This window comes from Aquarana catesbeiana, linkage group LG06 (genome assembly GCF_042186555.1).
Source record: "Aquarana catesbeiana isolate 2022-GZ linkage group LG06, ASM4218655v1, whole genome shotgun sequence".
Taxonomy (NCBI): Eukaryota; Metazoa; Chordata; class Amphibia; order Anura; family Ranidae; genus Aquarana; species Aquarana catesbeiana.
Genome location: NC_133329.1, coordinates 354,158,732 through 354,177,745, shown reverse-complemented (window position 1 = coordinate 354,177,745; position 19,014 = coordinate 354,158,732).

Genomic DNA, 19,014 nt, shown 5'->3' with positions numbered 1-19,014 from the left:
GACATATCACAGGATACAGCAAAACTAATATAGAATAGTAACCATATAGAATTTTATTTCCCACCCAATTTAGTTGAAAATCAGGAGGTCAAAATTATGTCATTTTAGCTAAATGCTCTGAAGTCAATGAGAAAGATAATGTTTATAAGTATACAATAGACCTTAACTGCTTGCCTACTGGGCACTTCGTCTTTCACCCTCTTCCTGACCAGGCCAATTTTCAGCGCTGTCACACTTTGAATGACAATTGTGCGGTCATGCTACCCTGTACCCAAACTAAATATTATAAGACAGTTTTCTTTTGGTGGTATTTAATCACCACTGGGTTTTTTATTTTTTACTAAACAAAAAAAAAAAAAAGCCAAAAATTTAGAAAAAAAAAGTTCTATTTTCTTAGTTTCTGTTATATATTTTGTAAATAAATAATTGTTCTCTTTCACTGATGGGCATCACTGATTGGCGGCACTGACAGGCACTGTTGGGGCTGCACTGATGATCAGTGCCTTAATTGTCAGTGCAATGTCCCCTGTGTAGATTTGCTGGTTTTCTGCTCTCCTCATGCCCAGTCAGTGTGAGGGAGGATTGCCGATAACTGGCAAATTCTGTTTACATTGTGATCAGTTGTGATTGGACACAGCTGATCATGTGGTAAAGAGCCGCCGTGCTTGGCTCTTTACCCCAATCTGTGATCAGCTGCTTCTGAAGGATGCACTGATCGCAGATCACTGCCGATGTGCACTGCAGGCAGCGCGAACACAGGAGGATGTCATATGATGGCCTCCTGGCAAAGTGTAGCTGCGCTGTAGCCGTCATTCGTACTTCAGACTACTACAATAAGTATTGATACAATACTACTTTTGATTTCTGGACTGTTTAATTTGTTATTGGGTATATTCAACTCCTCACTCATACTTTATATGCATATAAATATTTAATGTTTTGCATTGTGTTCCTTCTGCCAATAGTTCAACAAAAAAGGTAAAAAAAAAAAAAAAAAATTGTGATATAAATGGCTTCTGAGGGTAAGGGTCCTCTCACACGGGCGATCCGCCCAGCAGGCTCCACTTTGCCCAGCAGGTAATCGATCCGCTGATCTCCCGCTGAGCAGGCGGATGACAGATCCGTCTCCGCTCACTGTGCCGAGATGAACCTGTCAGAGTCCCGTTCTCCTCTATGGGGAGATCGGTTAAAAATGGACAGCCTGTCTGTTTTCATCCGATCCACCAGACAGATGGAAAATAGGGTCCCCATCCGTCTGGATTTCACAGACAGGATCGGATAACATGTCACCGCTGACATCCGCCACTCCATAGGAGTGAATGGAGGCTCCGATCAGGTCTGCCTGAAAAACTGACAGGAGGACCTGATTGGAAAGCCCGTGTGAAAGGAGCCTAACAAATGGTCTTTTTTAACCTTCCTGGACCTGTTCTTAAGCCAAAAAATAAGGATAAAAAGGTAAAAAACAAAAACAAAAACACACACACACACACACACACAATTAAATAAACTATACTGTAAATACACCCTCCAAAAATAAAAAAATAACTTTTGCTTTTAGCCAATTTCACACTGTCAGACCATTCAGGACCGCCTGTCAGTTTTGTCAGCAGACCTGAACGGGCGCTCCATGCTAGTCTATGGAGCGACGGATGTCAGCGGTGACCTGTCCGCTGACATCCGACCCGCTAAAATCAGACGGATGGCCCTATGTTCGAATCTGTCCCTGGCGGATCGGATAAAAAACGGACATGCTGTCCGTTTTCATCGGATCTCTCCATAGTAACTAGCAGCGCTCGACAAGCCCCTCCCCGCTCAGTGAGCAGAGAGGGACCTGTCATCCACCGGGTCAGTGGAGATCAACCGAGAGATCTCCCGCTGAGCTGGCGGACAGAGGCAGACTCCGAGGCAGCAGATCCGCCTTGTGAGAATGATGCCTAATAGCTCAGTGAGCAAAAGTACTTTGATGAAATGTTACTGACAGAAAATCTGTAATTTTGCACCAAAATCAACAACCTCATCCAGATTCCTCAGTCTCTTTCCCTAGTGATCACAGAGGCTGTACCACTTTTAGATTTTGATTGGCTCTTCCCTCTTCCAGCCTCATAGTCTCTTGTAATCCTCTATAAAAAAGCTTCAGAGTATTTATGCCAGCTGTATTCATACTTCGCATTGCATTAATGGCCATTGTGTCACGTTTTAACATTAAGGGCCAGTTCACACCATATGCAGTCAAGTGCATTTTTTTCTGCATCAAAAACACATGGAAAGTAGGATAAATGGTTTCCAACTGCATAGTTCACACGAGTGCAGTCAGTTCCAGGGCTTTCCATTTCTAGAAAACATGCTGCATTTTAACTGCAATGGACTGTACTGGAACACAGAATAACGCATCAAAAAGGCACCGGACCCCAGTACAGTAGAGAGAGAAAAAAAAAAAACAAAAAACATCTGGAATGCATTGCAAATCAAAACGCGCCACAAAACATGCATCCAAAACTAATCTGGAGTGCGTTTTTGTGGTGTTACAACATACATTTTCATTTTATAATATCCTCATTGTAATAACAATACAAACAATAGTTATTATAATCCTACTTGCAGAAGCTTTTGCAACCTTTCATATTGTGAGTGCTGCTTGTCTGCTGGCCATCTTTGACTGACTCCGCCTCCTGAATCTCCTCTTCTCAGCACCTCTGTAGTTCAGAAGGCAGACTCTGTGAAATGTGTGACACATCAGTGTCTAATCACAGGACATAGTGCATATGTGCAGGGACGTCTTTAATATTGATTGGACCCTGGGAAAACATTTTCTTGCCCCCCCCCCCCCATGCAATTTCGCTCTCCACCCACTCTGAGACATACAATAAATAGCAGCTAGACTCAAAATCAGTTTACGGAATCAGATCAGGTAGCGATTGGTTGCCAGAGGTTACAGTGTATCATTACCACATACTGACTGGTTGCTAGAGGTTACAAATTCCCTGTTAGGGGCAGGCTCACCCAGCATGTCAGTTAGACTATGGAGACTTCCAGACAGTGTCCTGGGTGAGCTTGCCCTTAACGGGGAATTTGAAATACTGTGTGTGCTGGGGCTGGAATGCTGAAAGCCAATGGAAGTGAACTTCATATTTTTAGTGTGCGATATGAAGATACTAGGGCCTATACATGTATTGCAAAAAAACAAAGTTGGAGTAGATGAAGACATATCTTCTCTCTGCATTGAAGATTCTGCCAGAAAAACTCATAATACCGCTGGCACTGTTCAACTTCACACCCATGGAAGTGGGGATTTTCCTACTAGATGACTACACAAACCGCAAACTCTAGTGACCTCCAGTGATGGATGATGCGAAGATCATAGAGGGGTTATGGTTGTTTAATCCGGCCCTTGATTCCTTGTATGCTGCTTTTGACCGCTCTATAATTTTAGGGTCAATAGGTTCCGGTGAGCAGGCTTGCCCCCAATCTGGATAAAGGAGCACAGAAGACACAGCCGATAGCAGCATGGTCAGTATGGGAAGGAGGGTAGTGTTAGATGTACTAGCAGATTTAGCAACACTAACAAGTTAAAGCCAAACTCACTAGCCTATGGAAAACAGGATCACACATTCTCCACACTGGACTCCTCTACTTTATGCTCTGCTGTCTAAAGTCAACATGGGAAAGAGAATGAGGAGGACACGGGGGGGGGCTCTGACACACAGGAGGGCTCTGATTCCTAACAATGTCTATGGCATTTGCAGCTTGCTGAAATAATGTTTCCCCAGTCTGCACATGTACAGAGCTCTATGCTAACACCCCAGCTCTTTTCTGGGAATGTGGGGCTGACAGAGCAGGGGAGGGCTCAATAGACTGACAGGAGATTAGGCTAATAGGGACAGGTATTTTTTTTTCAATGCACCCAGCTTATATCAGGCAAATAATATAGTAAGTACAATGCTGTTAGTGAGACATATCCTGTGTTCAGGATGGGAAACAGCTGGGGGGGGGTTTGTTAAGCACTGGATCCCCTCCCCATACACAAGTACTAGATGGATCAGCAGAGAACATTAACAACTGAAAAGTCCCAGTATATTCCCAACATACAGTATTTAAGAATTGTTCTTCTCTTTTAGTAAACCTGCTCTGCAAAGTACAGGGCAGGTTTACAGCACAGCCAGGTACGGTTTGGAAAGCAGAGCAGTGGGGAGTCACATAGAAGAAAACACAGAGGACATCCATCCTGTGAGATCTTCATGTTGGGAGATCTGTGTGATGTATGCAGGGGGCAGGAAGCAATGATCGGGACTGCACTGTTGTGTTATCATCTTGCTCCGCCCACCTGTAGAGGAGCTCTCAGTGTCACAGCCCGATCCAGCCAGACTGATGAGAAGCCCGGGAGAGTGAATTCTTCTCCCTCTGTGCCAGGATGTGGTTGCGGCTGTAGAGAGGAGGCAAGCAATATGTATGGGCGCATCCTCAGCCCACTTTTTGGGCAGCCTGTAGCATTGAGTGAAGCCATAACCTAAATATACTCTGCCCAGATTCCTCTGCATGCTGCTGCCGGCGACCCTTCCCACCCACCCCTTGTACTGTGCACATCCTTTTCACAGAAGTCAGTGTGGGGGATTTTCTTGCTATCATTTTATACGTGGACTTTCGTGTGATTTATTAGTGACTTTTGAACATTGAGTTAGTGCTGCACCCTCTCTGTATTATGTATGTTGTATATAGTGTGTAATCAGCCTATTGGTGCTGGCTGCTATCATTATTTTTTTTTATACAATCGCAGCTATTGTTTGGGTTTATAGCCACCAGAGACCCCACAGAGCCACCAGAGACCTCACAGAGCCACCAGAGAAGGAAGGGGTGGGATAAATGACTACCTAAATACCAGATTGCACGCCTACAACTCATCCAAAACACCGCAGCAAGACTGATAACAGGAAAAAAACCCTGGGAACCCATTTCCCCCATCCCTGAGGAGCCATAAAGGATCGAATCATATTCAAGACCCTCTGCCCCACCCACAAATGCCTACATGGAAACGCGCATCAATACCTATTCGAGAAAATAAAACGCTACGTACCTAATCGCAGTCTTCAATCAACCCACCAAAACCTACTCCACGTTCCCAAATCCCACTACAAATCAAAGGGAGAACGAAGATTCGCAGTCCAAGGACCATGGCTATGGAACACTCTACCAACCAACATCCGTATGGAAGAAAACTATCAGGCCTTCGGGAAGAAACTCAAGACCAACCTCTTCTAAGAAGCTGGACCAAGCACCTTGGAGGCGATTCAGTTCGCATTTGCAGCGCTATACAAGTCATTCATTCATAAATGTAGATGGGGGGGGGTGCCCAAATTTAGTCTTGCCTAGGACAGCACAAAACCAAAATACATCACTGCACCACATACTACAGCATGGGATTTGGCTCCTAATTATTTTTTTTCATTAGTACAAAGCTGGATTGAAAAGTGTTTTCTTTCAAATATTTTCCTACAATTTCACCTTTTGTATGGTAATTTTTTGGCAAGTAAAAAACAGTTACAAATTACAAAACTTTCCTCAGTTCTGAGTGATATATAAAACAATTAGAATTAGCTGGTCACAACCCTTAGTGGGCAGAATGAAATGATGATGAACTGAACGAGCGTTTGACCTGGAAAGTTGTGTGTGCATTACTGCCAACTTTTAAAAAATCACTCCCCTGAGTGTAATGTGCTGTGCGGTTGGCTGTGAATGTCACGTAGCGATAAAACTGAGATAGGAAAACAACATGTACTGTAAAATAATGTTTAGTGCTGATAACCTGCTGCTAAAATATATGAAAATATTAGTATAAAGCGCATTTCCAGGCAACCAGTAAAATTAGTCTTTGAACAGTTAACTGTTCATGAAATTATAAAATTGTGCAAACTCAAGAAAACCCAAACGGTTTACCTGTTTTATAAAAGTTGGAGCCTGCTTCCCAAAACCTTTCACAGTGGGTCTGAATAGAATTGCAAACATTTGTGCTGTGCAACAGTGGTCATCAACCAGTCCTCAGGACCCACTAACAGGCCAGGTTTGCAAGATAACTGAAATACATCACAGGTGATATCATTTGCTGCTCAGTGATTGCAGTATTCTAGTCTGCATCTCCCCAAGGTAATACTTAAAACCTGGCCTGTAAGGCTAGATTCACACCTATGCAGTTTTAGTGCTTTTTGCATTTTGCAGATCTGCACTAGAGTATTTAACATGGTTTCCTATGGAACACGATCTGTAGTGCAAATCTGCAAAATGCAAAAAGCACAAAAAATGCATAGATGTGAATCCAGCCTTAGTGGGCCCTGAGGACAGGGTTGATGACCACTGCTGTGCAACATTATCCTCCAACGGGTGTGCACAATGCTGCGTTAGGATCAGAGAAGGAATGGTGCTAGAACCACGGAACACAAAGGTCTGCATTTCTGCAGGCTAAAGCTCGCCATACACCTATAGATTATCTGCAGATTTTCTATGCTTAGATGGAAAAAGTGGGAGATGTCTCCATCCACACAGTTTAGCGAACATGGAGAAGTCTGTTGCACTTTTTCCATCTAACCATAGAAAATCTGCAGATAATCTATAGCTTTAGATATAGGGCCATTTAAAAGGTGATAGCAATGATACAAATATCAAAGCAATAAATAAAAATTACATTTGCCACATCCCCTATTTTTAAAGCCAAATAACCACTAACTTTAGTGGGGCACACTCACCTACATATTGTAAAACAGAAAACTACTAAAGAGAGAACACATGTGCACTCAAATATCAAAAACTAAAATACTAATCAATTTAACAAACCACATGAATCCATATAACAACCTATAATAGAAAATCTGGCATACGTTCCCCTTCTTAATTACAAAAAAGATTATTTGAATAGATGCATCTTGTATGTTATCCTTTGAACTGGCAATTTTTGCAACATTGTATTTATGAGGAAGACATTTCATCTCAATATGCAATTATTCTTGAACTGCAATCATTCACCAGCAATGTCATTGAAGAGAACAAGCACCTGTTCTGCTTCAGTCTAGGTTCACATCTATGCGGCTGCGCTTGATGCGTTATTCAGCCACGTTTTTTAGTGCGTTTTGCATTTTTTAATGCATTTTTGCATGCAGTTTTCATGCATTTTGCATTTTACGTGTTTTTATTTTTCACTTTAAACACACTGTATAATTTTTTTTTTTTAAATGGCATGTGGTCCCCCCCAAAATCCATACCAGACCCTTATCTGAGCATGCCGCCCAGGAGGTCCGAAAAGGGAGGGGACAAGAGAGCGCCACCCCCCTACTCAACCATACTAGGCCACATGCCCTGAACATGGGGGGGGTTGGATGCTTTGGGGGGCTCTGCCCCTTCAAAGCAACCTGTCTCCATGTAGATGGGGACAAGGGCCTCTTCCCGACAACCCTGGGCTGTGGTTGTCGGGGTCTGCCGGCGGGTGACTTATTGGACACACGAGACATCACAAGGGGCATGCTCTCTGGGTGATGTCATTGGATGGCCACACCTCATGGCTATATAAGAGATGCCAGACAGCAGGCAACAACACAACAGAGGAAGACAGCCTTAGAAGAAGAGCAGCCTTTTTTGTTTTTAGCAGGTACCGGCAGGAAGGAAGAAGACAGCTCGGGCTTCTTTTTTTTAAAAAGGACTTGTCAAAAACCGGCTCTTGTTTTTTTTAACATTTCACTGCTTTTTGGGATGAATGGGTAGGGGGGGTACAATGTACCCGATACCCATTCACATGGGGGGGGGTGGGATCTGGGGGGCTTCCAGATTCTGATAAGCCACCCGCCCGCAGACCCAGACAACAACAGCCCATGGTTATTGGGAAAAGGCCCTTGTCCCCATCAACATGGGGCAAGGTGCTATGGGGGGTTGGCGGGGCCCCCCAAAAGCACCCATCCCCCCCCATGTTGAGAGCATGCAGCCTGGTAATATTCAGGAGGAGGGGTCTCTTGCTGATCACCTCTTTTTCCTAACCTGCCAGGCTGCATGCTCGGATAAGGGTCTTGGGCGGGACCCAATGCCATTTAAAAAAAAAAAATTGGAATGGGGGGTCCCCTTCAAATCCATACTAGACCAGAAGGGCCTGGTATGGACCTGGGGGGGACCCTACGCCATTTTTTTCGCAATTTTTTTTTCTTACATTCAGCTTTCAGCTGATGACTTTTCGGTTGTTTCCCAGCCCCCTCCTTAGCAACCAGCTATAAACAGTGTTTTATCAGAAGAATAAAAACCGCAAAGCCCATCAGAAATCGCATCACAGACACAACACTTTGCATTTCTGATGCTCCATTGAAGTCTATTACACACAAATGGCAGAAAAAAGTCCCCTTTCCAAAAACGCAACAGCCGCAAAACGCATAGATGTGAATGTGTACCATTGGAAACCATGATAAATGGACTGTGTAATGTGTTTTTGCAAACTGCTAAATGCAGTAAAAAACATATAGGTGTGAACCTAGGGTAAATGAGGATTCAACAAATATCACCATAACACCCCAGAAGGCATGCAGTCCAAATCTTACCACATACATACACCAACTGAAATTGTGCAATCAATCTTTCTTCATTCAACTTCTAGCAGATGATCACCAGTTCATATAAATGTAGGTGCAAGCTGCAGTGTGGCATAGGGTTAACTTCGCTGCCGTTTTACTTACCTGAGCCCCTTCATCTCTTTGGTGGGGACGCGCTGTCCCTCTCTCCACGGAGTCCCGGCTCTTGACGCAGAGGCCGGGGGGGCGGGGCCGATTCCGGCATTCGTGTCTGTGGATGGAAAATGCTGGACTCAGGAGCACGCCCGCATGTAACCCCCTCTGGAGAGCGCTTCTCCTACGGCAGTGGTCTCCAAACTGTGGCCCCTTTGCTTGCCTTTATCCGGCTCTTGGGGCATATTACTCCCAGTGATATGAGACACTATCTTGCCAACTAATATCAACAATGGGGCACTATTTCTCCCACTGATCCCAACAACAGGGCACTATTTCTCCCCCTAATATCATATGTGGCTATGGTTACTCCCACTTATGCCAAAAAAATTCCCACTTCTGCTGGCCACAGTCCGGACCCCAAAAAGTCTGAAGGAAAATACACCGGCCCTTTGTTTAGATGGTTTGGAGACCCCTGTCCTAGGGTGTTATCTGATGTGGGGAGGAGCCGCAAGAGCCACTGGGGGATCCCAGAATGGAATGTTTGGGGCCACTCTGTGCAAAACGAGCTGCACAGTGGAGGTAAGTATGACATGTTTGTTATTTGAAAAAAAAAAAACAATCCTTTACAATCACTATAACTTTCTTTTTCAATCTACATTGCTGTAATTTTCTATAAAAGGCTATCTGGAGGCTTTCTGTAGACAGGTGGTATACAGAACGCCCCCCCGGGTATGACATTTCCTGCGTGTGTGATTGGCTTACTGATTTTCCAAGAAGTCTGCACTAAGCTACCAGTCAGATTTTTGGCATCCCCTACAACAAAAATATAATTTTTGATAAGATGCTCCCAAAGGGAAATCTCATCTAAAGGTATGCAGGCCCTGACACTTTCCTCATTAGATCCCTGCAAGTGCAGCAGCTGATTGATAATTATAAAACTACTGCCATTCACTCATGGACACAGACAAACAAACAACTTCAAAATGCACATGGGTTTGCTATTATTGAGTCTTATGATGTGTTCGATATATGTTTACATTTCCACAGTGGACAACCCATCCTCTGAAGAAGACCCAGTGAGGGTCGAAACGCGTCAGTTTTAATATATAATATTCTTGTTGTCCCATATACTGTACTGTACATTGCTCCCATTCACAGGCCCTGCTTTTCTGCAATGTCATAAGGATTCAATATTTTAAGAAACCTTGGCTGTTTCATAATACATTGTACCTTGTATTGCTTCTAACCACGAATATTGTTTGTTGCAATTTTTATGCTGTATTCAGTTCATGTCCTGACTTGAATTGTCAGAAGCTATTTATCTATTTTTATACAAATTTTTGTATTAATAAAATCAACCTTTTTTGACTACCCTTGCTGAATTTTATTGGCTGCTTTAAAGCCCCGATAGGGGGTTGTTGTAGTTTCTTTATGCACTTTATGGGGTGCGCAGCCCATTTGTCTACACTCCTATGAGTGTCCCTCGCTGTCAACTTCAAAAGGTAGGAATCTGAAACACAACATGTCAAAATCCTTGCAATGTACATAGATCACCTAGAGACAGGGGCGGATCCAGAGTCTAGTCATGGAAGGGGCACTGCCAGAAAATATGTTTTTTTTGCGGGCAATCTATCGGGGCAATGGCTGGTGTTGGCACTTCACTAATCACGGCACCATGGTTGATATGAAGACAGGATGATTGAAGCGCATTATTTCTCTTATTACAAGTTGTGGATTGTCAATTGCCTTCAGATGCGGTTTTTCCACTTGCCACCTTGCCTGCCACCAGATGCGGATTGCCACTTGCCACACGTTGCAGATTGTCACTTGCCATGTCGCCTGCCACACATTGCGGATTGTCACTTGCCACGTCACCTGCCACATGTTGTGGATTGTCACTTGCCACGTCACCTTCCACCAGTTGCAGATTGTCACTAGCCATGTCACCTGCCACACGTTGTGGATTGCCACTTGCTATGTCACCTGCCACATGTTGCGGATTGTCACTTGCCACGTTACCTGCCACAAGTTGTGGATTGTCACTTGCCATGTTGCCTGCTACACATTGTGGATTGTCACTTGCCACGTTACCTGCCACACGTTGCGGATTGTCACTTGCCACGTTACCTGCCACACGTTGCGGATTGTCACTTGCCAGCTACAAGGTGCTGATTGTTACTTGCTGTATCACTTGCCTGCTACAAGGTGCAGATTGTCACTTGCCTGCTACAAGGTGCGGATTTTCACTTGCTGTGTTGCTGTGTCACTTTCACTTGCCTGCTACAAGGTGCAGATTGTCACTTACTTTGTCCCAGAGTGAAGGCAGGCAGCAGAGAGATGATGTAATCTCTCTGCTGCCTGCGGCTGCACAGTGAGGGTGGTACTGCGGTGATGCAGGGCGGGTGGTGAGAGATGATGTCATCTCTCTGCTCCCTTGCCCGCTCACTCACCGACCCACTGACTGGCCTGCCCGCCCGCTTACCTGCCGACTGGCCTGTTCGCCCGCTCAACCGCTGACTGGCCTGCCCGCTCGCTCACCTGCGGACTGGCCTTTTAATCGTTAGATTATATGTTGGGGTGGTTGCTTTCCAAAATGGGGTCATTTTGTGGGTGTTTCCATTGTTCTGGTGCTCTAGGGCCTTCAAAAGTGTAATAGATAGTCAACAAGTTAAATGTGTCATTTATGCTTCTAGAACACCTGACGGTGCTCCCTGCATGTTGGGCCTCTCTATGTGGCCAGGCTGTGAAAAAGTCCCACACATGTGGTATCGTAATACTCAGGAGGAGTAGCAGAATGTATTTTGGGGCGTCATTGTGGTATACACATGCCATGTGAGAGAAATAACCTATTACAATGACAATTTTGTGGGGAAAAAAAAATCTTCATTTTGCAAAGAATTGTGGGAAAAAAATGACAACATCAAAAACCTCACCATGCATCTTACTATATACCTTGGAATGTCTACTTTCAAAAAAGGGGTCATTTGGGGGGTATTTGTACTTTCCTGACTTGTTCAGGTCACAACAAATGAGATTGGGCACCAGTGCATCAGGTGTGATCAATTTTTTAGGATTTGCACCACAACTTGTAGACTCTCTAACTTTCACACAAACCAAATAATATCCACTAATTTGGGTTATTTTTACCAAAGATATTTAGCAGTATAAATTGGGGCCAAAATTTATGAAGAAAAATTCATAATTTGCAATTTTGTCACAGAAGCTAAGAAAAATGTGGGTTTTTTTCAAAATTTTCAGTCTTTTTTCATTTATAGCGCAAAAAATAAAAACCCCAGAGGTGATCAGATACCACCAAAAGAAATCTCTATTTGTATGAAAAAAAAAGACAAAAAAATCATTTGGGTACAGTATTGCATGACTGAGTAATTGTCATTCAAAGTGTGAGAGCACTGAAAGCTGAAAATTGGTCTGGTCACGAGGGGAGTTTAAGTGCCCAGTTGTCAAGTGGTTAAACACATATGAAGTCCTTTTTGCATCCAACACGTTTCGGAGTACAATCTTTCTCCTTCTTCAGGGGTGTATATCTACATATGTACTTTTTAAGTGATCATGTTTAATCATTAATAAATATTTTTTGTACTATAAATACTTTGTATACTTTTTCAACTATACTTTTATGTGCCTTTAAAGTCCACATTAGGGGATATTTTCTTTTTTCTCAGAGGTTCTTGGTTCAGAACAATGTGTGTGTAATAAAAAGGCGGTAGTTGGTATGCTTGAAGTGACCCTAAAATCAGTTTACATTTTTTTTTCAAGCCAGTATTCTTAAGCCCAAAAATTCCCTTCTGTTGCTCTCAGCCTCCAAATTCCTTTTTTATTGGTGCAGTAATCTGACTTCCTGGCAATGGTTATGTTCGTTCTCCATGGTCACTGTAAGTAGGAATGTAGTAACCCTCTCTTGCTTGCTCCCGAGACGGACCAGGGACTGTGGCTGATGAGATGTGTAGTTTGCATAGAGCAGTGTACATGACCGCAACTAATGTGCACTGCTCATTCCAAACAAATGGAAGTGAGGGGGAAAAGGAGAGATACAATAGCTGGCATATTACTTTACAAGGTGGCAAGGTGGCAGAAAACATAAATTCATGAAAAATGGATTACAGGGCCATTAAGTAGTGGATGTAAATTATTCTTGGTGAATATGGATATTGTTTAGTGTCACATTATTGCAGAACTCCAGGCAAACTGATTTAAGTCAATATCATTCTGAAAAAAGTTACCGTTAATGATGTGTATACCAAGTCTTGTAAATCTACACTTTCCTTCAGCTGGATAGTATATCTCATTATATACTTCTGTTCCTCTGCGGCTATGAGAGATACGAATCTTATATATGAAAACTGCCAAACCCCTCCTCTTGGCCATGCACGGAATGCTTTGTATTCTGTGGACCAAAAACTGTGTTAATGTTGGAACCAGGGGTGGCCCGTCCATTAAGGGCACACGGGCACCGCCCCCTCTATCCAGGCCACCCCCTATATGATTAATAGATAGATTCATGCATAGCATGAATCTATCCGCGGCCGCCGCGAACACCCCCTATTCATGCGTCTGATCCCTTTCAGGACGCCGGCCGCATAAATTATAGTAGTGGGGGTGTTTTTTTGAAGCACCTGATTAGAGCCATAGGCTCTAATTGGCTTTAAAATAGGGTGGGCTCGTGACGCAGAGCATTGCGCTCGGAGCCCACCCAGCTGTGTTAGAAAAGCAAATGAATATTCGCTTTTCTAACACTGAATTGCCTCTCTGCCAATCACGAAGCGTGGGTCTGATACTCGTTTCGGGATTGGCTGAAAGGTCAGGCGATCCTATTTCACACCTAGGAGGAGGAGGAGGGAGATGCACGGCGGAAGCCACCATGATCCACACCACAGGAGGAGGAAGAAAGCTGCTGGAGACGCTGTCCGCCGCCTGCTTTCTAGATGGGGTAAGTGCGGGGCTTTGATGTCCCAACTGTCTTCGGGGGGTCACTGAAAATGTACTTTACTTTTCCAGGAGAATGCTTGTAATCCAAAACACTCGCATATCAAAGCAAATTTCCCCATAGAAGTCAATGGAAACGAAGATAAATCGTTCCGCATTGACTTCTATTGCATGCAATATCGCATGTGGCCAGAGGTGGGGGTGCCGGAGAGCCTCGGAAATACTCGTGGACAGCTCGGCTGAACTTGGAAACCCTTGGAAAGGCTCGGAAACACTCGGGAACAAAGTATTGCCGAGTGTTTCTGCGTATTTCCGAGTGATTCTGAGTATTTCCCAACGGCTCCAAACTGTTCCGAGTGCCACCGGCGCCCCCGCACCTCTGGCCAAATGTGGTACTGCACACCACATTAGCTTGAATTCTGCTCGTTTTGCGAGACAACACCCGCAAACTGAGTCAGGACTTAAAAATAGTTGCTCGTCTTTCAAAACGCTCGTTAACCGCGTTACTCGTTAACCAAGGTTCCACTGTACCTAAATTTAACTTGGTATCAACCTCTTACAGTCTACTGTAAAGCAGAGCTCAGAATGTGAGAGTGAAAAGCACAACAAGGAGCCAAGCAACTCAAAACGAAAACAATGATGCATAGCTGCGGCACCCCCCAAAGAGATCGGCACCCGCTACTCCCTTGACAGTGGCAGTTCAGAGCTAAGGGAAGGCTCCTCCTCATATCCAGTCATATGACAGACAGTGGACTTTCATTCTTTCTGAACTGTCGCTGCATCTGGACTGCAGATCTAGGTCCAGTGGGGTATCATCCATGGGTGCAATGTGTGCGGTGCACATGGGCCCTTAGGGAGATGGAGCCCACTGTGTCTTCACACACTGCGACCATGGAGGATCTGCTGTCGCTTCATTTGCCCTCTAATATGCCCCCTTCAGCTCTTATGTGCCCCCCAAGCCATTTCACTGATATCCTGTGGCTCCTTTGAAGCTGCCAGCATCTCCTTCTCTCCCCTCCTACTGGCTTTTTGCTGCAGTGGAGCCACGTGGGGATTTAACTTAGCAAAAAAGGTTCCCCATCCTGCTGCTTCAAACCCCACCGCCATACTGGGCCCTCCCTTACTGATCCCTAGACATGAGCAATTTATTTAGTTTTTTAACAAATTTTGACAAGTTCATTAATTCTGCAATATCTAAATTAAAGAAAACCCGTTTAACAAATTTTTCCAAATATTCATAAATTTGAATATTCATAAATTTGAATATTCAAAAATTCGGAAATTCTAAATTCTAAAATCCGAAAATCCGAAATTTCGGAAATTCGGAAATGCAAAAACTCGAATATCCGAAAATAAGAATGAAAATTCAAAAGAACAAAAATCCAAAAATAAAAACAAAAATCAGAAAATTAGAAAACCCAAAAATTCGAAAATCTGAAGTTATAACTAACTAATAATAACTTAACTATCACTACCTATTAAATTATAGGTATTGGAATTTCCTTTCAAATGTGGCTGTTAGAGAACGTAACGAATACGAATTTATCCGAAGTTACGAATTATCTGAAATAATGAATGCCACATTTAAACGAATGGAACGTAACAAATTAATAATAATAAATACCAATAATAATAATAAAAACTTTTTATTAATATTATTATTATTAATTCACCCCATTCCATTTGTTTAGATGTGGCATTTGTTATTTCGGAAAATTTGTAACTTTGGATAAATTTGTATTTGTTATGTTGGCTAACAGCCACATTTGAAAGGCAATTCAAATACCTATATTTTAATAGTTATTATTTTGAATTTTCGGATTTTTGTTCTTTTGGATTTTCTTTCTTATTTTCGGATTCTTGAATTTCTGAATTTTCGAATTTACAAATTTTCGGATTTTCGAATTTTTGAATTTTCAAATTTTCAAATTTATGAATTTACGAATTTTGGAATTTATAAATGTACAAATTTTCAAATTTACAAATTTACAAATTTCGATTATAACGAATGACCCAAAAAACGAAAAGGAAAAAAAAACTAATGAAACAAAAACGAATGAATTTTTCAGCAGTGCACATGTCTACTGATCCCCAGTGCCCCTTCCCTGCAGTGCTGCTGGTGGTCCTTCCTCCTACCCCTCCTGTCAGCATACTACTTGCGAAGCTGTGTTTACCTGCACGGACATAGCCGCTGCTCTCGAATTGACATCTGCGTGGGTGCAAGTGCATGTGCCTAATTGCGTTCAGGGCTGTAAACCCACATCCACACGGATGTCATACTGGGTGCCGCAACTATGTCTGTGCAGCTACTGTGTCCCAATGGACATGAATGGGATTAGAGATATGGACGACGAAAACATTTCTTTCGTTTCAGATTTATTTGTTAGAGAGAAGGTCCACCCACCCCTGCAAAAATTAAAAGCCAGCAGCTACACATACTGCAGCTGCTAACTTTTAATAATAGGACACTTACCTGTCCTGGAGTCCAGCGATGCCGGCACTGCAGCTGATGTTTCCATCAGCTGTCAGGTACTGCTGCTGTCATTGCGGGTAAGGGATCCCAGCAGTGTAGCATTACAGCTTCACGTCGAGTCCCTACTGCGCATGCAAGAGGCACTGCTGTGCTCTCCTACTGGCTCGGCGGCGGGAGAAGGAGGAAGGATGAGGGAGCCGAGCCGCTGACGTAATTCGCCGTGGCCCAATCTCCCGCAAAGGGGTGGAACTCCACTTTAAGTCAATCATTTTGTTTTGTCATATTCGTTATGTTAGAATGATTGGTTTTTGGAATTTGTTTCGTATATTTAGATTCATTTCATATATTTTTTTGTTCCAAATCGATTTCTGTTTTCAGAAGTTATTTTGGAAGATTCAGATTCATTAAATGTTGTTATATAATTTCAGATGCTACAAACATTAGGGCTCGGTTCACACTGCTTGGACCCCAAAGTCGTGCGACCCCCCAGTACGACTTTGTATTGCAACTTGCAACTTTGGCTTTGGATAATCATAACCATACAGAATGTGACAGATATTATTGAGCTTACAAAACCATCTGAAGTTGGAAACGAATTACACAAATGAATACAAATGAATTTGTTGTGTTCGTTATAATTTATTTTGGATTTGTTGAAATTTGTTACTATTGTGATATATCTGAAACTCCGAATAATGAAAATTTTGTCTGAATTTTGATTCGTAATTAAACGAATTCCATATGTCTAGAGATGTAAAATTTCTGGAAATTTTGAAGCCATGATAAAAAAAGTTTTTCCCTGTTTTTTCTGGGAAAAAAAATGAAATTTTTTGGAAAAATGTTAAAAAAATGTGGAGTGGAGTAGTTTTACAAATTGAGTCATTTTGTTACACTGGCAACTTAAAATGCAGTGTTTATACTCGCAAAAGTATTATGCTTGAAATAAAAGTACAACTTATTCAGTAAATAAACTAAACTTGCTTTTTTAATTTGTATTTTTTTGTATTACAAATGGAATAACAACAACTGTATATGTTAAGAACATTTTAGCTATACATGAGAACAGGTCACCCTACCTCCCCCCCCCCCCCCCCTCCCGTCATAATCATAAATAAAATAATAATAAAAGCTTCCTGCCTAAATGCATTTTCAGTTAAGTTATTAACAATGCTGATCCAGAAGCATACAGTAGATTGCTCCTATAAAAACTTGGTCAATGTTCTCCTGATTTTCATGTGTCATTTTGTGGTTTGCAAAACTTTCTTAATTGAAGATGCTGCTGGAAAAGAGACTCTTTGTGATGATCCAGAAGCAGCAGAAAGAGAGTTTCTGAAACAGGAACTCCAGAGTGAAAAACTACCTGCACTTTCATTTTGGTCCCCATCATTTAATTCCATAAAGTATTTTTTAATGTCTTTCGGGGGCACCTCTGTCATGCAAGGATGTGTTCTGTCATCCTTGTAGCATTTGGAAAAGAATATTTCTTCACACAAGAAGATTGCAGTTTTGCTCTCTGCAAAAATTAGTGTATTTTTTGTGAAAACAGTGATTTGCTAAACATGTAAGCAATTATTGTGGGGGGCTAAGAAAATATTTATTGAGGAGATTGTACTGGGGGTTAGTCTGTACCCCTCGGTACAATACCCCTCGGTCAGTCAGGGGGATAGACTGGCTTGAGGGTAGAGATTATACTGGGGGATAGATTGACCGTGGGGGGGAATGTACTATGGGATAAGATTGGACTGTCAGTATTTCCCCCCAATACAATCCCCCTGGGTCAGTCTGATTGACCTTGGAGGATTGTACTGGGAGACAAAATAATTTGGGGGGATTATACTGGAGAACAGAGAGACCATGGCGGGTGATATACTGGTGGGAATTATACTGGAGGACAGATTGACTTAGGTAGGAAGGATTATACTGTGGTACAGACTGACCTGGGGGGTTGGTGAATTATACTGGGGAACAGATTGACCTGGGGTGAAGGGGGAAGGATTATACGGGGAGCAGACTGACTTGGGGGGAAGGATTATACTGGAGGCAGACTAACCAGAGGGGATTGTACTGGGGGACAGATTGACCTAGGTAGAGAGGATTATACTGTTGTACAGACTGACCTGGGGGGAGGTGGATTGTACTGGGGAACAGATTGACCTGGGATGAAGGGGGAAGGATTATACAGGGAACAGACTGACTTGGGGGAAGGATTATACTGGGGGCAGACTGACCAGGGGGGATTATACTGGGGAACAGATTGACCTAGATAGGAAGGATTATACTGTTGTACAGACTGAACTGGGGGGGAGGTGAATTGTACTGGGGAACAGATTGACCTGGGATGAAGGGGGAAGGAGTATACAGGGAACAGACTGACTTGGGGGGGAAGGATTATACTGGGGGCAGACTGACCAGGGGGGATTATACTGGGGAACAGATTGACCTAGGTAGGAAGGATTATACTGTTGTACAGACTGACCTGGGGGGAGGTGGATTGTACTGGGGAACAGATTGACCTGGGATGAAGGGGGAAGGAGTATACAGGGAACAGACTGACTTGGGGGAAGGATTATACTGGGGGCAGACTGACCAGGGGGATTATACTGGGGAACAGATTGACCTAGGTAGGAAGGATTATACTGTGGTACAGACTGACCTGGGGGGGTGGATTATACCGGGGAACAGATTGACCTAGGGCGAAGGGGGAAGGATCATACTGGGGAACAGTCTGACTTGGGGGGGAGGATTATACTGGGGGCAGACTGACCAAGGGGAACTATACTGGGGAACAGATTGACCTGGAGGGGGGCAAGGATTATACTGCAGGAGAGACTGAGCTGGGGGGATTATACTGGGGGTAATTGTGTTATTTAACTATGCCCATTAAGACCCTCCCATTGATAACGCAATTTGGCC